Source organism: Amborella trichopoda, chromosome 6 (assembly GCF_054954075.1).
Source record: "Amborella trichopoda isolate Santa Cruz 75 chromosome 6, AtrichopodaSantaCruz75HAP2 v2.0, whole genome shotgun sequence".
Taxonomy (NCBI): Eukaryota; Viridiplantae; Streptophyta; class Magnoliopsida; order Amborellales; family Amborellaceae; genus Amborella; species Amborella trichopoda.
The window spans coordinates 28,710,966-28,729,599 of NC_142341.1; the positions used below are offsets into that span (position 1 = coordinate 28,710,966).

Consider the following 18,634-nt stretch of genomic DNA (forward strand, 5'->3'; position numbering starts at 1 on the left):
CCTGGTCCTGTACACGCTATGCATGTGCATCCCACCACTCAGGGCAAAGTCGTTGTTGCGCCATCTCGAGTACATAGGAGACAGCCCCCTTGTCCTCTCACTTAGCATACACTAGCGCAGCTTGTAAGGGGTAGACTTCCACTTGTTTAGTTACAGACACGTGCTCATGGTTCTCGGCCTCCTAAGGCCGGACCACCTGCTCAAACCCAGGCTGACTCCCAAGTCAGCCGTGACCCTTCTTCAAGGGCATACATGCTCTGCCTTCCCAAACTGTCGCTCCTTGCTCCTGGCTCCTAGCATGCCAAGTTCGAAAGCCCTCAACTGCACCTATGCCTGACCTCCCTGGAGAAATGGTCAACATCATGGTTGTGAATGAACCTAACGACTCCCAAGAAGCACGCATGGATAGGTTTGAACAGATGGTGCAAGCAATGATGGAGAAAATTGATCGTATGGCAAGTATGCGGTCCCTAGTCAATATATCCTGTCATGAGGCCGACTCTCAATATTCGGACAATGCAGTGCCAAGACCACCTCCTCCTTCTGCATCACAGGAAAATTCTGTCCTTCACCCCCTCTCACAAGCAGACATCGACACAATGGTGACCCATAGCCTTAAGAACATGAAGATTCCGGGGTATACATGGTATAATGCTTTACGGGAAGCCGGACCCCTCTTACATTGATAAGGTTCCATTTCCCTTGAACTACAAGAAAGAGAAGTTCCCCCTGTTCAATGGTAACACATCCCTGCACAGCATATCAACCATTTCCAAGCAGCATGTCAAGAGACAGTGGCTGATGGGAGACTCCTCCTCCGTCAGTTCGTTGAAACTCTTGATGGCCCTGCCTTTTAGTGGTATGCTCGGCTTCCCCCAAATTCAGTACATACATGAGAGAAAATAGATAAATAGTTCCACCAGCCCTTTTATGAGGTCAAGAGAGAGGTCCAAACCATCGAGCTTCTCACCTTGACCCAGGAACCTGACGTCGTCGACCAATTCATAGCAAGGTGGATAGATATGGCTGCTCGCCATCCTAATCCTATTCTTGAGAAGGAAGCAGTCCAGACCTGCCTGCAAAACATGTGACCAAAGATAGCTCTACATGTTGAGGCCTCCAATCCGACCTCCATGTTCGAGCTGATCTCTAAGTCAGTTCGCATAGAAAGCCTGTCATGGCACCATAGCGGGTCATGGCAACAGTCTTCGAACTCGAGAAACAACCGAGGCAATGGTAACTCTCAAACCAACCCCCGAGGCAATAAAAAAAAAGGGCATCAGTGTCGCTATTACAGTTAATGATCTAAAGAAGGCTACCTATCAAAGTTTGGACCTCTCCAAAGGGATAGGTACAACAGAGACAGCTCCTCAGGCAGGCAAGCAGTAGCAAACATATAACTGGGTACCCCCACCTGTGAACCTTAATCGAAATGATTATTAGACTAACCATCAGAACAAGGTCTGTCCTTTTGAAAAGCATGGGTACCCATGCTACTCCGACTGTTACTGGAACAGAACATGAACTACCTGCCTAAGATCAAGTTTCCCGATCAAGTTGGACTCAATACGCACACAAGATATTGTGCTTATCAACGAAGGGTAAGCCACTCCACAAAATAATGCTACACACTTAAAGACATCATCGAGGCTCTGATCCAGAAGGATCAGATAAAGCTCAAAGAGCTAAAGAAAGCATTCGGAGCAGCACAAGCCTCCCACGTAGTGACAGCTCACGAGGAAGATGAAGCACCCAGTCTCTTACGCGCCTTGTTCATCATGATGCTTCAAGAAGGCCTCATCACACCAAAACCAGCAAGGCAGCCCCGACCCCACGCTCAGGGAACTGAGAACCATTGGTGCTCGTACCAACAACTATGGGGCCACGATCTGAGCATGTGCTCCCGTTTCCACAACATAATCATGAAGAAAATACAGGGATGCCAAGAAGCATGCAATGTTTCGGAGGGATATCCACAAGTCATTGCTCCACCAGTGCGAGAGGTACTCCTAAAACAAGATTCAAGTATTGATGATTCAGATCCTATTGAGCCCTTGACCCCTCAACCATGGAAATTCTATCACGGGTGGTGCAGACTCAAATCCCTAAAGCAAGAGGTAGTTCGTCAAGCTAGGGCAGTTCACAAACCTAGCGAGATGAATCAAGCACTTCCGATTAAAACCAAGAGAATACGAGCCCCAAGGGCTGCTCACCGAAAGAACAAGATGCCTCAACCTCCAGTCGAGCAAGAATTCCTCAGGCCTCTTCCTCCCTTACCGACCTTCCAAGATTTCATCCCCAGCGCGATCATTCGTCCTCCCTCATCTCACTAAGAGGACATCCCTGGGCCATCTTTTGCTCGAGGCACGTCTAATGAGGGTGATGAAGTTAAAAGCACTCCCCAATGGTCTGAGCAGGGGAAAGACCTAAAGATCTCCCTACACCCGTCTAACTCTGGTGATGACGAAAAAAGTTGCCCAGATCGGTGTGATGAGGGAAACAACCTAAAAAGTCCCTCACCTACTAGCCCTTCTCCTTCTCCTTCCTCTTCCTCTTCCTCCTCTATGTCTCCTTTAGGTACAATCTTGAAATGTTCAGCCTTCGAGGCTCTTGATAGAGAACTCGAAAGAACTATTATAAACAGGACGCACCAGAGGCGGCTGAAAAAGACAGTAGCCCAAGCGGTTGTTTTCTTAACAGTTGCTGACGCTCTGGCAGCTCGAGCTAAGTTAGATCCATCTTCTTCCACAAAGAAGCACAAGAAGTCAAAGACAAAGAAAACCCAATGGCCCCCTGAGCCTGACTTTGAGCAGAGGCTAAAATAATCAAGAGGACAGAGCTTCTATTTTCAAGAAGCCTGTCACATGTCACAGATCTCAGAGGCATGACTCAGTACAGGGCAAATGAGCCTGAGATCGGTGAAAACACTACAACCCCCACCTCAGAAGCTAGGCATCTTGAAATCTCATAACCCTCCACTTCTCCCACCTGAATACCCCAAATAATTTACCCATCCTCAAGCTCCATGGGCTCCTTCCTCGCCCAAATACTCAGGACAATCCACCTATCCTCCAAGTACCTAGGATGCCTCTGATCCCATATACCCAACCACTTCCTAAATCTTAACCTCAAATCTCCACTCCACTAAAACAAATCCCTATTGTCCAATCCTCTCAGACCACCCAAACCAAACCGGTTATGCAACTAAGCTAGCTGTCACACCAAAATAAACCTCTCCCACCTAAACCTGACCTCCAACCTCTCATACTGCTTACACCCATGCTGGACGCATGAGAACATCAAGAAGATCCTCATCATGTGCTGGTTGTCTGCACAATCACTGAATCGCAGCTATCCCAGGCATCTCAAAATGAATTCCTTCTACTGGATATATCAGCCCTGCTTGAAATTGATCCTTTCATCGACAAACAAAATAAGGGTACAAGAGATACGTTTCACAGCAAAGCATGCCTAAAATAGGAAATGTCGGGAGTATGGGTGTCTTCACTCGAGGTTGATGAGAAGACCTCTGAAGACAATGATGAGGAGTTGCAAGAGGCCCCAAAAGAATGGGAAGAAGGCGTTCAAGCCACAACTGATGAACTCGAAGAGATAAATCTAGGGGATGAAGCTGACCCCAAGCCCACTTTCATCTCGGCAAATATGTCTCTAGAAGAGAAAGAGAGTTTTACTGCATTCTTGCGAGCAAATCGAGATGTCTTTGCCTGGCATAAGCATGAGATGTCGAGCTTAGAACCGCAAGTCACAGTCCACCGCCTCGGCATTGATGCATCTGTTAAGCCTATCAAGTAGAAATCAAGGAGGTTCAGGCCTGATCTCGAAATGTAAATAGATGCTGAAGTTACTAAACTCAAGCAAGCAGGCTTCATTCACGAAGTCAAGTACCCAAAGTGGCTGGCAAATGTTGCACGCCCAAAGGATGACTTTTTGTTGGCGTTCACAAATATGCTTATTGACTCTACGACTCATTGCTAGATCACCTCCTTCATGCATGGATACTCTAGGTACAACCAGATACAGATGATTCCAGAAGATGAGGAAACCACTGCATTCTTGACTCCAAAAGGGATCCTCTGCTACACAATGATGCCTTTCTGATTGAAGAATGCTAGTGCCACGTATCAGAGAGCAATGACAACCATCTTTAAGGATATGATGCACAAGGAGGTCAAATGTTATGTGGATGATTTGGTGGTAAAATCCGAAAAGAAACAAGCTCATAAGCGAGACCTTGAAAAGGTGTTTGGACAATTATGCCTTCATCAGCTCAAGATGAACGCGCTAAATGCGCTTTTGGTGTACTTTCAGGGAAATTCTTGGGGTTCATTGTTAGACACCGAGGTCTTGAAGTTGAACCAATCAAGATCAAGGAAATTCAATAAATGCCACCACCAACTACACTGCGAGAGCTGCGATCTCTCCTAGGGCAGCTGGCATACATTCACAGGTTCATCTCCAATCTCTCAGGTCGTTGTAAGCCTTTTATGCACCTATTGAAAAAAGATATCCCATTCATCTGGGGTGAAGCATGTCAAATAGTGCTTGATGACATCAAGCGATATTTACTCAACCCTCTAGTGCTCTGTACACCAGTGTTGGGAAGACCTCTTATCCTGTATGTGACTGCCCTCGGCGAGTCGCTTGGGACATTATTGACACAGAACAATGATGAAGGAAAAGAGACCGCAGTATACTATCTTAGTCGCAGGATGCAAGGGGCCGAGAAGAATAATCCCCCTTTAGAGAAGATGTGCTTGGCCCTATTATTCATGGTACAAATGCTTTGCTACTACTTGCGTGGTCATGAAGTGAACCTTATATCAAAAGCTGATCCTGTAAAGTTTCTCATGACACTCCCATGCTTATCAGGACGCCTCGCTAAGTGGGCATTATTGCTGATGGAATTCAACAACACATATGTCCCACAAAAAGTCGTCAAGGGCCAAGCTTTCGCTGATTTTCTTGTAACACATCCTGTCCCGACAGAATCTCCTTTATCTAGTGACTTCCCTGATGAAGAAGTATTCTGTACAGAACTTGCTCACGCTTGGGAGAAGTATTTTGACGGAGCCTTCCAATCTGATCGAGGAGGTGCCAAAGTGGTATTCATGACTCCTAGAGGAGGGATACTTTCACTATTCTTCTCCCTTACTGAAGTCGGTTCCCATAACGAAGCAGAATACCAGGCCCTTACAATTGGGTTGGAGATTGCCTTCGATCTAGACTTGGAGCAACTCAAAATTTATAGTTACTCTGAGTTGGTCATTCAACAACTTAAGGGGATCTATGACATGAGAAAGGACACTCTTAAGCCTTATCATGATACTGCAAAATCTTATATGGCTCAATTTGAGGATGTTTCTTTGACTCACACCCCCAGGAGGTTGAACTCACAGGCTGATGCACTCACAAAGCTCGGAGCCACCATTCAACTGTCCTTACCATGACCCACACCCGTTTGGGTGGCTGAATGGAGACACATTGACCTAAGAACTGAGGAAGATGCAAATGATGAAATAATCCTCTTTCCTGAGTGCCCGCCTTACCCATTTGGGGCGCTCCTATCTGCCAAAGAGGTTATTATAGTCGAACAGGAAATGGCACAAAGTAGAGGAGCTAAAGTTCAAAAACAGGGACCGAAGTTCTTCAACCCAATATGTGCGAAAATTGAGCAGGTCGAAGATTGGAGAGAGCTAATCATCAATTTCATAAAGTATGGTAGACTACCTAAAGATCATGCTGAGCACAATAATGTGTGCCGAATGTCTACCAAGTACACCCTCCTTGAAGGGGACACTCTCTTCTATCGATCTTTTGATGGAATTCTTCTCAGATGTGTAAATACATAAGAGGCAAATAAGGTGTTGGAAGAAGTACACTCAGGCATCTATGGACTACATCAGTCTGGCCCTAAACTCTATGAATGGATACGCAAATTGGGGTGTTATTGGCCTAATTCCTTAAACTATGCCGAGAGGTGCCAGGTGTGCCAAATGCACTCAAGCCTCATTCATCAGCCTCCAGAGCCCTTACACCCTACAGTGGCATCATGGCCCTTCTCACAATGGGGTATGGACATTGTAAGTCCTATTGATCGTCCTTCTGCAATGGGTTATGTCTTTATTCTGGCAGCGACAGATTATTTCTCAAAATAGGCTGAAGCAGTCCCCCTCAAGCAAGTTCCTGACGCTACGGTGGCCAATTTCATGTGACATCACATCATATATTGGTTTGGGGTGCCTGACCGGATTATATCTGACAGTGGCCCTCAATTCAAAAGTCATCATATCAATTGCTTGGTGAACCAGTTCGATTTCAAGTAGAAGTACTCAACTATGCACCACCCTCGAGTGAATGGCTTAGCCGATGCTTTCAATAAGACTCTATGCAGTGTTTTAAGGAAGGCAATATCAAAGACAAAGAAGAACTGACATGAGAAACTTCTTAAAGCATTGTGAGCTTATCGCACCACCAAGCGAAATGCCACCAATTGCACTCCCTTTTCCCTAGTTTATGGGGGTGAAGCAGTTTTGCCTCTTGAGATTCAGCTCATCTCATTGAGAGTCGCCATACATCAGGGATTGACTGAGGATGAGAGAGTTAAGCTTCATTAGCAAGAATTAGATGCACTTGACGAAAAGAAGCTAGAAGCTTAGCAGAATCTTGAACTAAACCATGGGAGAATGAAGAAAGCCTTTGACAAGTCAGTCATGGTCTGGTCATTCACTCGTGGGGATTTAGTTCTAGCCATCAAAAGACCAATTGTTCTGCATGGATGGAGCAAAGCGAAGTTTCAACCCAAATGAGAAGGCCCCTTTATAGTCAAGAAAGTTTCACGAAATGGGGCTTACATATTGGCACATCTTGATGGAGAGGAGGCGATGCCCCTATTAATGGGTGATACCTAACGAAGTATTATCCCTAATATGCTCTCAAAATATCCAATGTAAAATAAAAAAGAGTTAAGAACAAAAGAAGAGGAAAGAAAAGAAGTAAGACAGTTCAAACGAAGTTTAACTCTTTTTATTGCATTAGAAGAAGTTACAAGTTACAATCACAACCCATTATTAGGGAGGTTACAAATCTCTTACATCTGAGGAAAAGAGAACAGTTGCGCCAAAGTGCTGCTCTTGCATATGAGGAAAAGAGAACAGTTTACCCACAGTGTTCCTCTTGCATCTGAGGAAAAGAGGACAGTTACAGGCCAAAAAGCTGCTCTCTCGTCGAGGGAAGGTAGAAGGTTTGTAGATCGAGTATATCATACATACAAAGCAGACCCTTCTTGTAAGGAACTAACCTATGATGGAGAGCACAACCTCATCGTAGTGAACACCCTTCCAAACACCCTTCCACAAAACAACATGGAATTCACTTTGGAACTGGAGGACTTGGCTTCCAACAGGCTTCATTAGCCTGGCCTTACCATTAGTCACCACCCTTTGCCTACCCAAGACAGTGTTGTGCGTGAACATTGTCGCGCATGACTCAGCGCCATGCATAACAATCTTCGTGCGCAACTCGTCATCAAGCATGACCACAGACAGGTATAACTTGCTGACGTTCATGAGCGAATGGCAATCGTCGCACGTGGCTAACATCGTGCATGTCATGTCGCTGGCTATGCGCAACTAAGGCACTAATAAGCACTGCATGAAACTAACGTCGGCTCTAAGGCTAGCGCCGGTTGTGCTTCTTAAGATTAACGTCGGCTTTGTTTCTAAAGCTAAGCACTGGTTGTGCTCCTTGAGGCCCAACGCCATCTGTGTCGTCTAAAGACTTATGCCAGTTGTGTTTTTAAGGCCCAACATTGACTGTGTTTTTAAGGTCCAGCGCCGGCTGCATGTTTTGAGGCCTAACGCCAGCTATGTTTTGAAAGGGGCTAACATCGACTGTGTCCTCTATCGCTGCACATGTTCGTTTGTGACGGTGACCCTCCAGCTTCTTTAAGACCTTCGTCTCCCCACGCCTCTTCGGCTCTCGTGACCCTTCGGTTGATTAAGACTCTTCGTCTCCTCGGTGACTGTGCACCTGCCCGAGACCGCTTGTCTTCATGCAATGGATCGAGTGCCAACGACCCTTCGTCTCCATGTGACTATTCACCTTCCAAGTGGTTGTTCGCCTCCCCACGACCTCTCAGTTTTTCATCTGGAAACTCCCTTCACTCATCGAAAACCAAATGCTACACCTTCCCTCCTTCCTCCCGACAGTTGAAAGTTCCCAAAAACCTTCAAGAACCTGGCGAAAGTTTGTAAGTAGTCCCTACTTCAACTTCCACCTCTTTCCCTCTTCTCGGATACTCCCAAAATCACTGTCAAAATCCCGACAAACTCCTTGCTTCCTTCAACTCCGACAACAGAGATCCTTGTGAAGGCCCTTATGCTTCCCTGCTGGTGTTTTCTCTTCCCCGCCAAAGTTTCTCGCTGCTTGCTGTATTTCTTGCAACCTTCGTCTGAGTATCCTACGTGCTCGCCAGAGTTCTCGCCGGAAGCTCTCTGTCACTGTTAAAAGATATTTTGCCTTAGTCGTTTTAACCTTTAGTAAAACTGTGAAATGGGTTTTACCCCCTTTTATGTGAAGCTTCCCTGAAGTGCCCCTCACAAATCAGGAATGCAAGTCGAAGCCCTGAAGACCAAATGGCGATGGGCCAAACCGGGTAGGGCTGTGACTCGAGGCTCAAACGAGGCTAACCGTCGCCCATGAAACTCCATGCATCAGAGACCAGGATTGGGTCGGGCTCGGGTTCAAGGCCCGAACACAGGCTAGCATAGTTTGTGTAATTTGCGCCGGCTGTGTTCTCAAAGGCCCAGCGCCGGCTGTGTTCTCAAAAGCTAGCGCAGGCTGTGTTCTCAAGTTTACTGTCGCATGTGTTGCCACTGTGCACGCTAGAGCCGCATGTATTACCACTGCCCGTGCTGGTGCCGCACGTGTCAATGCTGTCGTGTGTGTTACGCTTCCCATGCTAATGTCGCGCATGTGCTAGCACCTGGTTACCATCGTGTGTGTCCTACCATTATCCCGTGTGAAGTTACACCTAGGGCATGACTTGTCATCCCCAGTGGAGTTGCACCTAGGCCGTGACCTATCATCCCCAATGGAGTCAGGAGCAGTCCGCTACCCCTCACCCCCAATAGGAGTCACACCGGTACTATAGCCCATCATCCCTAGTGGAGTTAGGGTTGCTTTTACCTCTTCAACCTCAAGTGGGTCTGTTTCACACTAAACCATTATTCCTTCGCCATCGTATCCTCAGGGAGTTAGATTACCTTTCTATGAATTTATTCTCCATAGAGCCTCATTTTTAACCCCCTAATCCCCAATGAAGTCTGCTTCTGTTTACCATCTCCATCTAAGTCCCAATGTTAACCATTTTATTCCCGGGGAGTCAGATTGCCATCCACCGACCTATTCCCCATGGAGCTACACCTACATGGCAACGCACGTTATGGTCTAGGTGCATGACCCTAAACTACATGGTCCAAACTATATGACCTTAAACTATATCGGAGGTCTAGTTACACGACCTTAAACTGCGGGGTCCTAGCAGCATGACCTTAAACTGCATAGCCATGGTCCAAATTATACGACCCTAAACTATAGCGGTTGTCTAGTTGCACAACCTTAAACTGCATGGTCCTAGCTGCATGACTATGGACTACACAGCCATGGTCCAAGCTAGGACCTAGTGTTTCTTCTCTTCCTCCTTTCACCTGTCATGAACGGTGGAAGATCATCGTCGTTCATGTTTCTTTCCTCTCTTATTTCCACTGTCATGGATGGCGGAAGCTCATTGTTGTCCATGTTTCTTCTCACTCCTGTCATGGACAGCAGAAGCCCATCACCGTCCATATTTCTTCTCTTCGTTCTTTCACCTGTCATAGACGGCGGAAGCTCATCGTCGTCCATGTTTCTTTCCTCTCCTATTTCCTCTGTCATGGACGATGGAAGCCCATCGCTGTCCATGTTTCTTCTCTTTCCTCTCTCTCCTGTCATGGATGGCAGAAGCCCATCACCGTCCATGTTTCTTCTCTCTTCTCTCTCTTATCATGGACGACGGAAGCCCATCACTATCTATGTTTCTTCTCTCTTCTCTCTCCTGTCATGGATGGTGGATGCCCATCACCGTCCATGTTTCTTCTCTTTCTTCTCTCTCATGTTATGGACGGCAGAAGCCCATCGTTATCCATGTTTATTCTCTCTCTTGTCATGGACGACGGAAGCCCATCACTGTCCATATTTCTTCTACCTCTTCTCTCTCCTATCATGGACAGCAGAAGCCCATCCTCGTCCATGTTTCTTCTATCTCTTCTCTCTCTTATCATGGACGGCGGAAGCCCATCGTCGTCCATGTTTCTTCTCTTTCCTCTCTCTCTTGTCATGAACAGCAGAAGCCCATCGTCATCTATGTTTTTTCTATTTACTCTCTCTCCTATCATGGATGGTGAAGGCCCATCCCCGTCCATGTTTTTTCTTTTTTTCTCTCTCCTATCATGGACAGTGGAAGTCCATCGTTGTCCATGTTTCATCTCTCTCTTCTTTCTTCTGTCATGACGGCAGAAGTCCATTGTCGTCCATGTTTTCTCCTTCTCCCTTCGTCCTTTTCTCAATGTCTTTCTCTCTCTTTCTCTTCCTTCTCTCTTCGTCTTTCTCTCTCTTTTTCTTCCTTCTCTCTCTGTCTTTCTGTTCCTTCGTCCTTCTCTATCTGTCTTTCTCTATCTTCCTTCTTCCTTCTCTCTGTCTATCTCTCTCTTTCCCTTCTTTCTCTCTCTGTATTTCTCTCTCTTTCTCTTCCTTCTCTCTCTGTCTTTCTCTATCTTCCTTCATCTTCTCTCTATCTTTCTCTTTCTTCCTTCTTCCTTTCCTCTCTTCTTTTCCCTCTCTCTCTCTTTTCCCTTTCTCTTCATCCCCTCTTCTTCTCTCTTCTCTTTTCTTCTACTCTATTCTTCTCTTCTTCTTCTCTTTTCATTCTCTCTTTCTCTTTCTTCTCCTGTCTTACTCTTTCTTCTCTTTTCTTATCCTTCTCTTCTTTTATTATCTCCTTTCCCTCTCTTTCTTTTCTCTCTTTCTTTTTCCTCTCTCTTGTTTGACCAAGAGGCTAAGACTAACATTGTCATGGTAGTCCTATAGTATAGTCGCAATGCCATTGTGCCGGTCTGAGTTACCATGCCTGTCTTACTGCCACAACAGACTAGCAATCGTGTGAGGCTGGTTGGTATTGGTTTCATCGTCTCGTAGTAATGTTGTTGTGCCAGTCTGAGTTATCGTGCCCATCTTACTACCACATCGTATCAATCACCCACTAGTCTAGCCATTGTGTTAGTCTAACCGATTGGTCAAATTCTTCTCACCCCAATCTCTATCTTCTTATTCTTCTCTTCTTCTCTTAGATGTGCACGCCTATGTACATTCGCCCAAAGACAAGGTAGGGTCCCTTAGCCCACTTATCTTGTAACATTAACCATGTGTGTGTGATTACAAAAACATGAGAGTACAGGCCAAGGGAGGCGATTTTGAGACCGGTGGGCTTTTTCCTTGATCTAAGAGGGCGCCCACGAGAGCCAGCTCGAGTAAGTCCCGAACCCACCTTTAATTCCTCTCTCATCTGTTGGTATATCTGCCCTTGTTTCCTAACAAGGTTCTCGATAGAGCGATCTCAAGTCCCAGGTTCTCCTGAAACCCGTGACACATGCCGCCAGGTCGTCCCGACCCGGAGGGCGAGATTGAGGCACCTAACCACTAAGATGAAATCTGGCGCTGATACTATGTGAAGAGTCTCAGGTTTCTCTGAAGAGACTCAGCGTCCATTGAACTTATGGATATATATAGACTTATCTTTTATAGACAAATTATAGATGATAAAAATAGAAATAAATCACAAACATCTAAGCTATACCCAGACTTTACCATAAAATACAGGATATTATATCTAACATTCTCATATTTACTTATTATAATATACACCTTCCATAGACATATACACTTTCACTTCACAGCTTCAACACTAGAAATCTTTGTGATAGCCTCAAAATATATTTTCATTTCTAATTATAAAAATTTAAAGCTTCAAAAATAGTGTAGATCGAACAGATCTATGAAAACTTGAAAATCTTGAAAATTGACAGTCAAAAAATACATTACAAGATGCGTGCACTATTTTCAAAACTTGAAATCCATTGTTTTCTCATGTCTATGCATATTGATGTTGAGATGATTAATTTGAGGATATTCTATTGAAATTTTTGAGGTTGGCTCTATTTTAATTGTTTAGAGTCTCGGCTCTATACAAACTTTTTCCTTAATATATTTCTTTAATATTTTAAGGGTGCAGTTGGCATACGGATATATTTGTAGCTGTAGAGGTAAGATGTGCCTTCAAATTTTATCATGGTATATAATTTTGATGTAAAATGTTCTTAAGATTATCTCAAAATCTATTTTTATATCTAATTATAAAATTTTAAATTTCAAAAATAGTTAAAATCAAGTAGATCTATTAACATATGAAAATCTTGAAAATGGACAGTGTAGATAATTTGTTGTAAAATACACTATTTATGAGACTTAAAATCCTTTTATTTTTCATGGTGTCGAGATGATCAATCAAAGGGTTTTTTCAACATTAAAACTACCTTTTCCAATGGATTTTTGAGGTGCATCTGTAGCTCTACATTATAAGGTTGAAACCTTATATAAACTTTTTCCATATTTTAAAGAAAAGTTAATAGTATCTCAAATTCATTCAACAGAGATAATCCTTTACATGCAAAAGAGAGAGTAGATGTAATTTCAGTTCTTTATCTGTAAAGAGCGAGTAAATCACCAAAAATCCAGATACGATCATAACTTTAAGAACTCCCTCCTATCCTCAAAAGCTGAAGGATATAGTATTGTATTGCGTCCCTTATGTCGTCAAAATCCAAAGCTATATTAAAGAAATTCTTCACAAGTTTTGGAAGTGCTTGATCACTTGTATCATCAACAAACCTGTTCACTTGAATTCCGTTCTCTTTTTGCAGAGAAACACCATGCGGCTTATCATCAATTATCACCATTCTTTTGATGTCTCGGCCCGTTACAGACAAGTTTTTAATAGTTTTTCCGTCGATGACTTTACATGACTCCCCATAAAGCCGGTAGCTGATGACCCATCCCTTATCAATTGTATAAATGATTGGGTCTGCGTAATCCTTAGTCGATGCTATAAAAATAACAACTTTGAAATTTCCTTTTAAGGAAGTCGAATAGCATATCTATACCTGGCCTCTTCTTTATGTAATAGGTTTTCGAACAGCGAGTAAATATCACAATGAAATCATAACTTTTGGGTTCTATGGTAGATGAGTGAATCAATGTGTCATCGAGGTCAAGAAATACTGTGGGCTGTGAAGGGAATTTTGGGGGTGGGAGGAGGGCTCTTCGGGAAGTAGGTGACATTGATATGCGTATGGGAATTACAAGTGAAGTTTGAGGATTTGGGAAAGATGCTCGTAATTGTTTAAAATCTTGGAGATGCCTGTCTGACAAAAAAAAAAAAAAACTCAGTGTGAAGAAAAGTATATTAAAACCTACAAAAATCAACTCAAAATTTTCTCTTTATTTAAGCTTGAGTAAATATATATTAAGGACAAGAGTACTTTCTCTTGGGCAATGGTTTTCCATGATGATGAGTACTGTCTATCTCTTCTATTTGGTATTTGATTCCTCTCTCTCTCTAACCTTAATGTTTTTATGAGTTTTTTTTTTACACATTTTCAACAAAATAAGTACATATCGCAATCCTTAAGATGATTTATACTAATATTCAACACCTAAGGACTCCAGTAAAGCAAACAAATATAGGAGACATGAAATTATAAAAAAGAAAAGAAAAACCATTAATTTAATTTAGAAGCTGATTAGAAAACCATTGGCCCAGTAGGGTTTTGGGTTTTGGCCTTTGGGCTGAAATGGTTTTGTTCTACATTCTGATAAAGGAGAAGAGGATCATAAATTCAAAATCATTTTCATAAGAGTTTTGGGTTTGAAGGGTCTTCTCTTTTGTTACTTCTTTTAAAGGAGTTCTAGGTTTTCCCTTCTAGGTTTTCCCTTTATCTTTTTAAGTGCCAACTTTGATAGGAAAATTAGGCAGAACTTCTATGGGGTGGTGAGATTTATTAAAACCACAAATTTAGATGAGTGAGAAATAATATAGAGACAAAGATGGGTGAGAAATAGTAAGATAGCAGGCTTCCTTGCAATAAAATGTATGCAAGCTGTAAACTTCAAAAAAATTCAATAATTTACAACACAACACAAAAATAGTCAGACTATTTGAATAAGAGTGATGATCCTATGAGACCCTCACACACCCAGGTGTGTAGGACTTCAAAAGATTACCATTAAATTTGGCACAAATCTCCAAAAAAAATCAAGTCCTACACCTATATGATAACTTTTCTACAGATTTTGTGCCAAATTTAAAGGTGGTCCTTTGTAGCCCTACACACATGGGTGTGAGAGGATCTTATAGGATCATCACTTTTGAAAAAAGCCAACCCTCAATAATTAATAAAACGCTATGATGATGAATAGTCATACCTTGAACTAATGAATATTGCTCTGTCTCTCCTCTAACTCTCTATGCACCTCTCGTATGTTTTTGGGGTTGTTTCTCTCCTATGTTTTTGGGGTTTGAAAACAAAGATAATCAACGAGGGGATTGGGAATGTATTTATATAGGCATCGTTTAATTTGATCTAGAAGTCCTAAAATAGTTAGATATTGTCCTAACCAATCCATTCCTCTTTAAAACCGGACTTTCCTAAATTGTATAGATGTTAAGGAATCTATTATAACTATCTCAATCTTTTTTACGTTAAAAAAAACTAGAAATATTTTATTTTATTTTGAAGGAAAAAAACGCCTTTTATCCTCCTAAATTTTATAGATCATAAGGAACCATCTCAATCTTTTATCTTTTGAAACAAGTATGGAAAAAGTTTATATAAAGTTGCAATCTTAAAATGTAAGATTAAAGATGCACCTAAAAAATCCATCGGAAAAGATCGTTTGAATGTTGAAAAACCATCTAATTGATCATCTCGACATCGAGATATATAAACACATAAAAAAAAAAAAAGATTTTGAGTCTTAGAAATAGTGTGTGCATCTTGCAACACATTATCTAGAGTATATTTATAGATCTACTTGATTTTAACTATTTTTTGAGTTTAAAATTTCATATTTATAGATAAAAATAAATTTTAAATAATTTCAAGAATTTTTACTCAAAAATCACTTGTTATGATAAAATTTAAAAGTGCACCTTACTTGGATGGTTTAAGGTTGCAACCTTATAGAAACCACACCATGTTTTTTTAAGAAGGAAACATCCACCTCAATCTTTTAGAATCACAAAACTAGCATCCGATTTCCACCCATGCAAGACGACAGCTAGACTTATCCGGAACAAATCCGGTTTAGGTACTTAGAATTATCTTGCACCCAGTTAAATTTAGAAAATGTGAAAATGTTTTTAAATACCCAAAAATAAATAATATAAATTCCTCTATTTTTAAAGCCATTTAGCTTATAAAAGATTCTATAATCTAACGGCTTTAAAAATCGGGAAATTAATTTTATTTAATTTTTGGGTATTTAAAATATTTTTCACATTTTCTAAATTTATGCGAATGTCCCCTGTTTTATTTTTTTCATTTTTCTCCACAATGCCCCAGGTTCGGAACTCCTACTTCCAAATTGGCTTGCTTGAATTGCACCTTTGCTGTCAGTCTAGAATTAGAGTTCGAAATAAATTTCTTGCTTAAACAATTCAGAATTTTAGAGTACGTTTGATTCGTGTGAAAATATTCCCTAAAAAATATTTACATATGTAAACACTTAAATATTTGCATATGCATTCTTTTTACGATGCTTGGTAGCACATTTAAATAGCACTGTATAAACAATTTCATATGTTTGGTAGTATTTAGTTGGGGTGAAAATATGTACACAAAACCTTGAATGTATAATATAATAAATATATCATATATAATATTATATTAAATAAATATATTATAATATAAAGATTATTTATTATAAATAATATTTATTTTATAATATATGTTATATATAATATGAATTATATATAGATGTTATATTTAATATATAATATATAATATATAATATAATAGAATACAATATAAATATTACATATAATGCATTATAATATATATGTATATTATGTAATATAATATGAATATATAGATGTTATATGTATATAACATATTATACTATAGTATGTAATATAATATACTTTCTATTTATCTTATTAATATATATATATATATATATATAATTTTATAATATTTAATATAATATTGAATATTATATTTATAAATATTATATATAGTATAATAATATATAATATAAGAAATATAACTATTTCTTATATTATATATTATTATATTAAATAAATATATATTAGAATATAAATGTTATATATTATATATAACATTTATATAATATTATAATATATAATCTGATATATATATATATTATATATAACATTTATAAAATATTATAATATATAATATGATATTTATACTATTATATATTATATATACTATTATATATTATATATAACATTTATATATATATATATATAATTTTATAATATTTAATAGGGAAATTTTCTCTGTACTCTTTATTTTTAGAACTCATTTCTCATAAAAAGGTTTAAAAACCTTTCTTACTGCATAAGAATAGGGTTCCAATCTTTGTATCTTCCAACCCCCTTGATTCGTATAACCCCCATTGATCATATATTATTGACCCAAACAAATTAGAAAATAACACATTTTTCTCTAAAACCTTGAGGCCATTTTTTTCTATTAACTTCTCTCCTTCTCTCTCTTAAGAGAGAACGTAACGTCTCTCTCTCCTCTCTCTCTCTCACAAGGCCAAGTTCTGGCTTCTCATTTGTGAAGCTCTCTTCTGCAAAATTAGTTCAAGAATGGCCTCAAAAACTCAAAAACTCAAATTCCTCTTCTCAAATCCAATTCCTTCTTCTTGCGCAATAGAGATTTGAGGCCCTTTGCCATTGCAGGCCTCTCTCTTGGAAGCTTAGAGGAACCACAATATGCTCTTGAAGCAGTTGCAGTCTTAGCAGCCATTATCATAGCCCATGAGAATGGCCATTTCTTGGCTGCATAACTTCAAGGAATCCATGCGAGTATGGGTTTCGGTCTTGTGCTAGCGAAAGTCAATGCCAAGAATGTGGAATCCTCTATCAAGGCTTTTCCTTTAGGTGGTTTTGTGGGTTTTCTTGACAATGATCTCGAGAGTGATATCCCAGTTGATGATAAGAATTTGTTAAAGAATAGACTGATTATCGATAGGTTACTAGTTATATCAGAATTTATTAATTATGCTCTCGGGATATAATTCTCATTGTAAACGGTAATTCTTTGTCCAAATCCACTTTCTCTGTTTTTTAAGTTGTTGATATGATAAGGAAAAGCCCTGGTAGGAGCGTCGCAATAAAGGTAGATAGAAAAAATGAGATTTTGGAAATTGGGGTCATGCTTGATTTTAATTAAGATAGAACCAGAAGGATTGGGGTCCAATTGTCAGCTAATTTTAGAGTTTCAAAGCTGAAACCTTGGAATCTCATTGAGGCTACGGTCTATGCTAGCAAAGAGTTGCGAAGTCTACGCTAGCACGGAGTTTCGAGGTCTTTCTATGAATATGGTGGATACTTTGAAACATACCTTTTTCAATTTTTTACAATCAACAAGCAAGATTTTAGGGCCTGTAGCCATCATTGTTGTAGGAGCAAAGGTCGCAAGATTAAGCATTGATGGCTTCTATCAATTTGCAGCCATTTTTAATTTTAATATTGCAAATAAATTTGCTTTCTTTACCTGATGGTGGGTCATTGGCTCTTTTACTCGTAGAAGCGGTAAGAGGGGCTAGAAAGATCCCCCAGAGCAGAGGATACTCTGTGGATTTTTGAGAGAGAGAGAGAGAGAGAAGAGAGAGAGATAAACATAGAGAGGGGATTTTGAGATAGAAGAGATCTATGGGTTTTTTAGAGTGAGAGAGAGACATTGTTGAGATTTTGGGGGTTTGAGATAGGTTGTTACTGAAAATAGATGGCGTAAATGAAATCAAACCTAGATGGCATAGATAAAATCAAACCCGAGATCAGAGAAGAGTGCTATGAGGTTGGTGACCGCAGTGCCCGGATTTTTTATCCCTCCACTTTTTAGAGAGAGAAGAACTATATGCATTTTCTTTGTTGTTCACATCCTCTCTTTGGCTTCCCATTTTATAGGGAGAAAGAGGGGTAACCCTTGTATTTCTCCAATGGGTATCTGAGAAAAACGAGGGGTTCGCTGATCTCAGGGATATCCAACATTCACATAGACGTTAGACCATATGATCGTTAAATATATTGAATTTTCACAAATGTAGGCTTAGACTCGTAAAGTCTCATAGCCATAGGTGTCATGAGGCCACAAGGTTTGAGAGCTCTGTGGGACTTTTTTAGAAAGAGAGCGAGGAAAGAGACATTTTGCTCAGTCTTGAAAGAGAGAAAAAGATTGTTATTTTTCATCTTGAGAGAGATGAAGAG

At 40.5% G+C, this 18,634-nt stretch overlaps 1 pseudogene; it reads left to right on the top strand.

The window, feature by feature from the left end:
- The first annotated feature begins 350 nt into the window (after positions 1-350).
- LOC110007773 (membrane metalloprotease ARASP, chloroplastic pseudogene) lies at positions 351-18,013 on the top strand (annotated as a pseudogene).
- The last annotated feature ends 621 nt before the right edge of the window (positions 18,014-18,634 follow it).